At 45.9% G+C, this 9,672-nt stretch overlaps 1 long non-coding RNA gene across 1 annotated transcript; it reads left to right on the top strand.

The window, feature by feature from the left end:
* Positions 1 to 1,775: 1,775 nt before the first annotated feature.
* Positions 1,776 to 6,852, top strand: LOC308480298. The gene is made up of 2 exons (XR_013988008.1): positions 1,776 to 2,381; positions 4,958 to 6,852. It is a non-coding gene; the product is annotated as an uncharacterized lncRNA (long non-coding RNA).
* The last annotated feature ends 2,820 nt before the right edge of the window (positions 6,853 to 9,672 follow it).

The raw sequence follows: 9,672 nt of genomic DNA, 5'->3' as shown, positions 1-9,672 counted from the left end.
AGAGTGCAGGTGACTCCTCTACTACAAACATACTGTTATGAGTTTGGTGGTCAGACTGCTCCATGTTAAGAGTTTCAGACTCCCTTGTGTTATGAGTTTCTGGGTGCCAGACACTGAACCCCTGGATTCAGCAGATGTTAAAATATAAGGCAATCCAGTTTCCTGGTGAAATCACCTGGGTGATGGGCCACTACGAGAACAAAAGGAAGGTGATGAGCTATTAGGAAAGCCAAAGAAAAGGGCAAATGGCAGGCGTGCCTCTCTCAGCTCAGTGTGAGTTAGAAGACAAAGGCCAAGTTTCAACTGGAGTCTTTAGGGTTGGCTGGGATGTGACCTGGAGGAAAATGGTTGCAGCCTAGTAAAGGCGATGAGCTGGAGAAAGGGTCAGAGCACAGTGGCTGATTTTTGTTTTGGATCCAAGACTGTGCCTATGGGAGAGGCAAGACCCTCTTGGGGTGTTAATGCTGTGAACACCTCCATTGTAGGCCCAGGTTGTATATATGTGTAAATAAACCATATATCCTAGAGATTCCACAGTCTCTATCGAGCCTCATTTCCAAAAGGAAACACAAACCCTGGAATCTCACACCACACCGAGATTGGGGGTGGCATGCAACAATACCCTGCCACTCTGAGCCAAAAGGAAGGAGCTTAACCTTGAAAACTAATAATGCCAGTAAATGCTGAACTTCAGGCCACCATACCAACTCCATCACAGAAGTCACATGGACCCTCTGTGAACATGCCCAACTGTCCTCAAGCAATAGGAAGGGGGCTCTAGGTTGTGGGCATTGGTGATGTAGGTTGGAAAGGTTCCTAAGAGTAGGACATTTGGCCCATTTAAAACTGTGCCCTACTGCCTCAGAGCATTTGGAAATGGTCTTCTGCTTTCTGGACAGCCCACAAACCAATCAGGATGGGATGCTGGCTGAGAGAGAAGGACAAGATGGTACCACCACCACCTTCCCCTTCTGCACTTGAGAGGAGCAGCGGAATAGCTTAGTGGGCAAGCTGTGCATGCACATCTCTGCTCTCCATCACCTTGTCACCACCTCCCATCCCTCAGCATCTGCTGCCTGAGGTGGTCGTCTCACTCTGCCTAGTGGTTGGGACAGCTCTGAGGACAGCTGAATGTACTGACTATGAAAAATTGTGTGTCTGAAGAAGTGTGTACAAAGGATTATACCAAGAACAAACTTAGTTGGTCTCTAAGGTGCTACTGGACAATTTTTATTTTTATATATATTATGAAAAATACTGTTTTTGTGCAAGAAGACATCTCTCCAAACTCTGGGGGGGAGAGAACATGGAGATTCCTGGTGCACTGCCCTTTTGAGACATATGGAACAAGCCAGCTCTCCTCCAATAGTGGGGCCTCTCCTCACCTTTCTTTCCTGCTGTGGGGAGGAGAAACTTTCTATTTCAAACTAACCAGAGTTCCTGATGACAGCCAGACTTGAAGAATTGTGGTTTGAGAACCAGCCAGGATCTCAAACCACAGCTTGATTCTGACTTGTTCTAACACAGTTTAAACAAAACCACGGTTTTCTAAATTTGTACATCGCGGTGAACTGTGGTTAGCTTAAAACTGAAAACAGAAGGCATTGACTCATCCTTGTGGGCATGGAAGATGGAGAACCAGCATGTGAAATCCTGAGGCTCCTTCATGTAGCTGAAGGGAGAGGGAAGGATTGCTTTCTATATGCTTTCTATACCTTGTACCTTGTACCTAAGAAGGCTCTTCTATATTCTCTGTACTTTGGATCTAAGTAAATTTCTGAGCTAATTTGACTTCTGCAAAAGAGGCCCCTCGCTTTAGGAATGTAAGATAAGAAAGGCACATATGAAGGAGACTGTAAGCTAGAAATAACCAGAGGCCCCTCGCTTTCTTACTTTAGGAATGCAAGATAAGAAAGACACATACGAGACGAGGGAGACGGGAGGAGGGAGACGGGAGGAGGGAGAGAGCTTTCTCAAGGTATAAGAAAGTTTGCAGAGGCGTATTTCGGGGCAGCCAGTCTTCCAGAAATTATTCTGCTGGCTGTCTCTGTGCACAGAGAATAAACTGCTTTCCTCCAAAGAAAGATCTTTCCTGGTGCTTTCTTTTGCTCTCTCTCTGGATCTGAGGACGCGGGCCAACGATTCCCTGGCATGGACTAGGCTCAGCCTACATCTTGGTTCCCTGACCGGGAATCTGCCCCACCTCAGAGGGCTGGGGAGAGCCAGGCTCGACCTTGGTGGACAGCTCGGATCGGCAATTGCAGGCTCCACGCGCACCCTGCCAATTTGTGGGGGGAGCCAGCCACACCGCTCCAGAGCAAGGACCCAGGTCGAGGGAGGAAAGAGGACGGCGCCGAGGGGACAGGTCCGCAGCGGAAAAGGTAAGCCCGACGGAAAGGGCAGCCCGACGGAAAGGGCAGGAGGCTTGATCAACCTCCCCTGGTTGTGGCAGGGTGCCACAGGCAATAAGGTGCCACCAGGAATAAGGGGATTGGTTGTGCAGTAGAGTGCCAGCCACCAGGAATAAGGGGATTGGTTGCACAGTAGAGTGCAGCCAGGAAGGGAAAAAAAGGGGCGTGGCAGTGGTGTGCCACCGGTAAGGTTTGGTAAAAAAAAAAAAAAAAAAAAAGGGGGGGGGGGAACAGAGGAGAAAATTATTTTGGTGTGTTTTGTGTATTACATGTTGAAATTATTTTGGTGTGTTTTGTGTATTACATGTTGAAATTATTTTGGTGTGTTTTGTGTATTGCATGCTGAAATTATTTTGGTGTGTTTAGTGTGTTACATGTTGAAATTATATTGATGTGTTTTGTATGTTGTATGTTGCATGTCAGATACTCTAGTGACTGAATTGTCAAGTGTGGGCCAGGGCTTAGTGTCCCCCTTGGCCGAGCGATTGTAGGGCTGTAGTGTGTGTAGAGTGAGAGAATTTACAACCTGTTAGCAGCAGAGTATCTGAAAATGGGGTCTGGGGCAAGCCAATGTAGTCCTCTGGAATGCTTTTTAAACAACTGGAAAGCAGCCACAAAGCATGATGATTAGGGAATCAAATTGAGGCAACGGAGGATGAGAACATTATGTGAGGTTGACTGGCCCTCGCAACAAACTAACTGGCCCTCGGAGGGGAGTTTTGATTTGCAACTAATCAACCCACTGTATCAAAATATCTTGAACGTCCACCCAGACCAGATCCCCTACATTTCTACTTGGAAAACCAATGTAGAAAAGAACCCATCATGGTTGAAAGCCTGCCGAGGCGACGCCCCACAAAGTACAGTTTGTGCAGTTCGACCAACAGGGAAGTCAGAAAAGCCCCCAGTGATACCAGACCCAGAAGAAGAGGAGGGGGAAGTCATTAAACCACCTCCACCCTATGCTCCACCAACTGCCCCTCCCCTGGACCCAGGCCCCCAGGCACCGGGAGGAGTTGGCCCCCAGCCTGAACCCCCCAAGGCTGATGAATCAGAAGAGGAAGAAGAGGATGATGAGGAATTTGTAAAGGGATTGGTTGAGTTAGCAAGGAAGGTGAAGAGAAAGGTGTTGTTGATGATGATGATGATGAAGACTTCAGAAAAACTCTAGATAAAGAGATAAGATGGACTAGTAAGCAGTTTGACAGAGTGTTCCAGTATGTAGAACTGTTTAAAACAGAGCTGGATGTGGCTTCTTGGTTCTAGAAGCAGCACAATGCAAGGATGTGAACTGGCAGAAAGAAACAGAAGGGAAGGCTTTGAGAGCCGCATAGGACAGAACTGTTAAAAAAAGAGACAATTAAAACCCAAGGGATTTAAAACCCTAGAATTACAATTACTGACCATTGAGGAAATCCGCAAGAAAAATGCCCTCAGGGCAGCGGACAATACTGATGTTGCAATTGAGGCAGCTAATAGTTGCAATTGAGGCAGCTAAAACTCCACTTTGATGGCCCCACTCCACTGAGTGTACGACCCCCTGGAGTCATCCGATGCCCAGGACCACAGACCTCCAAGCACTTTAAATCAGAATCCTTCTTTCGAAGAGGACCTGGCCAAAATAATTAGGGGTTTGTCTTCAAACAGCCAGCAGCCAGAAAGCCAAAAACGCAATCCTGGAGCAAGCGAGGGTGTCCACGGGAGGGTCAGAAGACGCCTAGGGAAGAAGCCAGTGCGCCATCTGCAGGCAAGGGAGTCATTGGGAAATGGAATGCCCACAGGCCCCACTCCCCACAGGCTGGGAACAACAAGATTTCTCAAAAATTATTTCTTTTCATCTCTGTTCTTGCTCAAAAAGACTGTTGCAGCAAAAAAGCAATTGAACAGACTGTTTTTTTAAAAAAAAAAAAAAATCATGCAAGTCACAGGACATCAGCTCCCCCCCCCCTTTCTGCCAGGCGCTTGGAGGTAGCTTCAGAGCGTTATCTCTTGGCAGCTATTCCAAGGACACTGCTGCATTCAGCCAGTTACCCTGAACCTCACACTTTCTGGATTTACAGTTCAGCCACATAAACCCAGAAGGCCAAGAGTTACCCACCCCCCTGCCCCAAAGTATTAACCTGAAGAAGTGACTTTCTTAAAAGCAAGTGAATGCTTTCTGTGAACTTTGTCAAGTTTTTCTTTTTAAGGTGCAATTTTATTCTGAAAAAGGAGCCGCAGCATAACATAGGAATTGATATTTCGAGGAATTTGAAACTTTGCCAGAAGCAAGGAGCGCATTGTTCTTTCTACAGACACTGGCAAATGAACTGAAATTTGCAACATGGCTTAAAGCTCTGAAACCTAGAGCACACAAATGAGACTTTTAAAAATCTCAGCTGGCAAAATTTAACCCAAGGAACAGAACTGTTAACCCCTTGCGAAGTTTCCTGCCAAGCATACCCTTTTGAATTAATGTTTGCTAGGCCTATACCTTATGTGCAAATGTTACCTATCAATTTGTTCTGTGCAATCGCTGCCGTCTTTGTTATCTCTTCTCTTAACAGGTGAGCTTTTGCTGGAACGCCCTGTGCCTTGGTCGAGCCTCTGCATCCCTATGATGAGGACCCAGATTGGACCCAGACGCCCAGACATCGCTCCAGCCTTGTTGGAAGGGACCCAAGATGCCCAACGCCCACCAGACGACCCGACACCCACCAGACTACAGCCCTGCCTACGTCACTCCGGACGCTGACGTTTGGCACGGCTCCAGGATCCAGCATGGATTGAAAGAGAACATTTTCACATTTTCTTTTCTTTCCTTTCGCATAACTGAACTTTATTGAAGGTACCTGGGCCTGGTTTGCTTTACGCCACCCCTGCAGAGGAGGGTGTCTAGTGGGTCTTTTCTTTCAGCGTAATTACACCCCAGCCCACTCTCTAGCACTTACCTAAGCCCCTCCCCGTGCATACAATGGCTCAAATACGACTGTGGGTCCCCATGCTGGTATTTCTGCTGCCTTTGACCTTTGAAATGCCAATACCACTCACAGTGACCAGACAACTGCTGCAATCGTGGGGGGCCCACCACACATATAATAAGTGGATTCAGGTTGCTGAGATGGTTGCGTTCTCTGCAAATCGGACCAATTGTGCCGTCTGCACTCTGGCCCCTGTAGATGCTCTGGGAGGAATGCCACTCCTCCCTGTGCCTTGGAATGAATCCTTGGTTACAACTCCACTTGTTGCCTTCCAGCCTCTGGGCAACCATTCTTCTTTATGGAATCATTCCGTCCCTTTCCAGGTTCACAGGATCACTGGCTGCCTTTGTGTCAACAAATCAAATGACATAAGTGACGCTCAGACCTATGTGGGCACTTCCCACTGTGATCGTACCTTCCCAGCCCCGACTAACATGTTTGAGTCCGAGACAGGAACCTTTTCTGGTTCCAATTTGATTGCATGCCTGGCCCGCTTGCTGAGAGGCACCATATCTGCCCATGGTCAGGACGTTTACTGGGTGTGTGGCAGGAAGGCCTATCATGCCCTCCCAAGAGGATGGTATGGGGTCTGTTTTCCAGCCTACTTAATACCCCCCATGTGGATTCCTGACCAGATTGCCTCTGCACCCCGTAGAAGGAGGCGTTCGGCTGACCTGGCAACACTTGCAGGTGGCAGCTCCCAGAATTGGGGCAAAAATCAGTGGCCTCCGGAAAGGATACTGGCCCATTATGCTCCAGCCTCATGGAATCAGGGAGAGAAAATCTCTGGGGCAAGGGGGCCGATCTATAACTTGAACCGCGTAATCAGACTCCAGGCAGTGGTAGAGATTGTTGCTAACACGACAGCCACGGCCCTTAGGCTAATTGCTACGCAATTGGATGAGACATGCAATGCGTTTCTCTCAGTCCAATTAGCATTGGACTTTCTCCTGGCGCAACATGGAGGCTTTTGTGCAGCGTTAAATCTCACAGGTGGAGCATGTTGCTTCAACATTTCAGACTACGGCGAGGCTATCCGTGATCTGGCAGCAAGCATTGAAAAGGTAGCACATGTCCCTGTACAAACCTGGGAGGGCTGGGATATGTCTTGGTTGGACGGCATCTTCCCAGGTGGATGGATGGGGAGGATATTTATTATGGTGATAAGTCCAATAATGCTTCTATTGCTTTTCTGCTTCTGTATGCCCTGCTTGATGCAATGTATGCAAAATATGATGGAGAAGATGATGTCTCGCATGATGGGACCTCGTGTGCTTGCTTTCATGAGAGATTATAGACCCCTACCCCAGAACGAACCTAAGTATTAGGTTGTTCATAAGAAGAGGAGGGAGTGAAGGGAGAGGGAAGGATTGCTTTCTATATGCTTTCTATACCTTGTACCTTGTACCTAAGAAGGATCTTCTATATTCTCTGTACTTTGGATCTAAGTAAATTTCTGAGCTAATTTGACTTCTGCAAAAGAGGCCCCTCGCTTTAGGAATGTAAGATAAGAAAGGCACATATGAAGGAGACTGTAAGCTAGAAATAACCAGAGGCCCCTCGCTTTCTTACTTTAGGAATGCAAGATAAGAAAGACACATACGAGACGAGGGAGACGGGAGGAGGGAGACGGGAGGAGGGAGAGAGCTTTCTCAAGGTATAAGAAAGTTTGCAGAGGCGTATTTCGGGGCAGCCAGTCTTCCAGAAATTATTCTGCTGGCTGTCTCTGTGCACAGAGAATAAACTGCTTTCCTCCAAAGAAAGATCTTTCCTGGTGCTTTCTTTTGCTCTCTCTCTGGATCTGAGGACGCGGGCCAACGATTCCCTGGCATGGACTAGGCTCAGCCTACATAGCCAGTTCCCAGAGTGGTTGAACAACCAATCATTTTCCCCAGGAAACTCTGGGAAGGGGAACAGGGAGTCTAACAACTCTCAGCTCCCTTAACAAACCACAGTTCCCAGAATTCTTTGGGGAATACCATGATTGCTTTTAGTACTATAAGCTCTAAATGTGTGGTGCAGATGTGAATTGTTTTATTATATTTTATTACATTTGTTTGTAGTCTGTTCTACTGTTGTATATTTTTATTGATATAAACTGCTCTGGGGCCTACTGGTGAAGGGCTTATACAAAGCCCTTAAAACCTACTAGGAGTGTACTTTATGTCTATGAAAGTTCATGGTAAACAAACACGCCCAAAGCATCCATTTTAAGCAGTCAGGGAACCTGTAGCCCTCCCAATGTTGTGGGAGTCCAAGGCTGTGTACACATTACTGACTTAAAGCTCAGCTAGGTCATTCTTTCTCTCAGTTTGGATCAAAGCTAGTTTGGGAGGAAGATGCATCAAAACAAAGGATTTCAGAAGAAACTGAAGAATAGATATGGATTGTGACTAACTTCATGTGTGCCCCGCTTCTCAAACCAAGAGAGTGTACCGGATTCAGAACGAGAAGAAGAAGCAGCAGCTGCACATGCACCTTCCTTCTGCAAGCTTAGCTTTCCGAAGTCATGCCTGCATTTTGCTGGTTTGTCTAATGCCCAAAGCTTAATTGTGCAAGAAATAGTTTGGAAATGTAGAAACATTTACTCTCTCACTACAGGAAAATCCTGGGACCAGTTCCCACTCTTGCTTTCTGTAAACTCCTTCATTAGCAGCTTTATTTTCCCTTCCCAGCTTCTGTGCTGATCACAGTTCCTAGGAACTTGCAAATGTGAAGTGGAACAAGCCATGTCAAAGGGAGGAATTCCTTACAGATTTGTTACAGAAACATCAAAGTGTTTCAGATAAAGGTCAAATTCCTATGTATTGCTTTACTCAGCTAACTTAAGAGTAGAGAAAGTGAAACATCATTAAGGAGCTAATTGGGGGGGGGGAGCACTCCGTTGAGCAATATATGATCCTGATTTTCCTAATTAGTGGTTTTAGTTTAATAAGGAGATTGTTCACAAGAATCAGGGTTTACTGCTCCAATCCCCCAAGACATTTACCATCCCTGTTCTAATCAGGAACTCCACTTTTAGGCATACACCATTGGATCCAGAGTGTTAAAATAGAGTTTGGGAACCTGTGGCCCTCCTGGTGTTCCTAGACTTCAGCTCCCACCAGTCCCTTCCAGCATGGCCAGTGGTCAGGAACGATGAGGTAGAGTCCAGCAATATATGGAGACCCACAGATTCCCTGCCTCTGCCTGAAGAAACTGAACTGGCAGAAGAGATCCTAGGATGAATTTAGTCAAATGTTTGAGCAAACTTCTCTTGAAAAATGCCACAAAACCTGGGATATTTTACATGCATCATTGCAGACCCTCCAAGTGTCCCTATTTTCCAGGGACAGTCCTGGATTTACAGAAGTTGCCCCGGTTTCTGATTTGTTTCCGGAATGTCCCATTTTTTCTTCAGGCATCCCTATTTTCATTGGAGGGTATAGAATAGATCATCTCTATTTTCATCGGAGAAATGTTGTAGGGTATGCATCATATTCTTGTCTCATATTCCCCAAAAACTCTGCTTCCTCTGCCTTGCCACCCACCCTCTAACAAAGCAAATGCCGCTCCCTTGCAGCTGAAAACTAAAGATATATGACAACTTCTGCTTAAGTCTTCGGTCAGTACCATCGAGAGTGTCTTAACCTATAGTATATTATCGTGGTATGGGAGCAGCTCTGAAACGGATAAAAAAGCTTTACAGAGAATAATTAAAATTGCCCAGAATGTTATTGGGCTCCAACTACCAACCCTGGATGAGATCTTCACGTCTCGCACTTTGAAGAAGTCACACAATATCCTGAGAGATCCCACCCATCCTGCTCACAACTTCTTTGAACTGTTGCCTTCGGGCAGAAGATATAGGACAATGAAAACACGAACCACACGCCTTCTGAATAGTTTCTATCCAAGAGCTCTGATTGCACTAAATAATGATCTCAGGGCCAGTTGCAAGAAATAGCAAGCAGGGAGTAGGAAGGAATGAGACAGGTTTTTAGGTTATGTTATGCCTTTAATAGGTTATGTTACATTCTGGAGTATGATATGTTTTTATAGATTATGTCTGAATAGGATGAGAGTGTTGGAGATACGTGCAAATGTGTATGTGAACCCGGTCTTTGGGTGGGTGTTTGATTTTCGTTGTTGTGTATACTGTGTATATACGGACAATGACAATAAATTTATCTTAAATCTTAAATCTTAAATCTTAAATCTTAAATCTTAAATCCCACAAAATTAAGGGTGTGTTGAACATTAATGCATGAAACAAATCACCAACTTTTTCTATTCTTTTTTATTTGTAAGCATTAATTTGG

Source organism: Podarcis pityusensis (assembly GCF_964106645.2).
Source record: "Podarcis pityusensis genome assembly, chromosome: 6".
Taxonomy (NCBI): domain Eukaryota; kingdom Metazoa; phylum Chordata; class Lepidosauria; order Squamata; family Lacertidae; genus Podarcis; species Podarcis pityusensis.
This window is presented reverse-complemented; position numbering and strand designations above follow the sequence as displayed.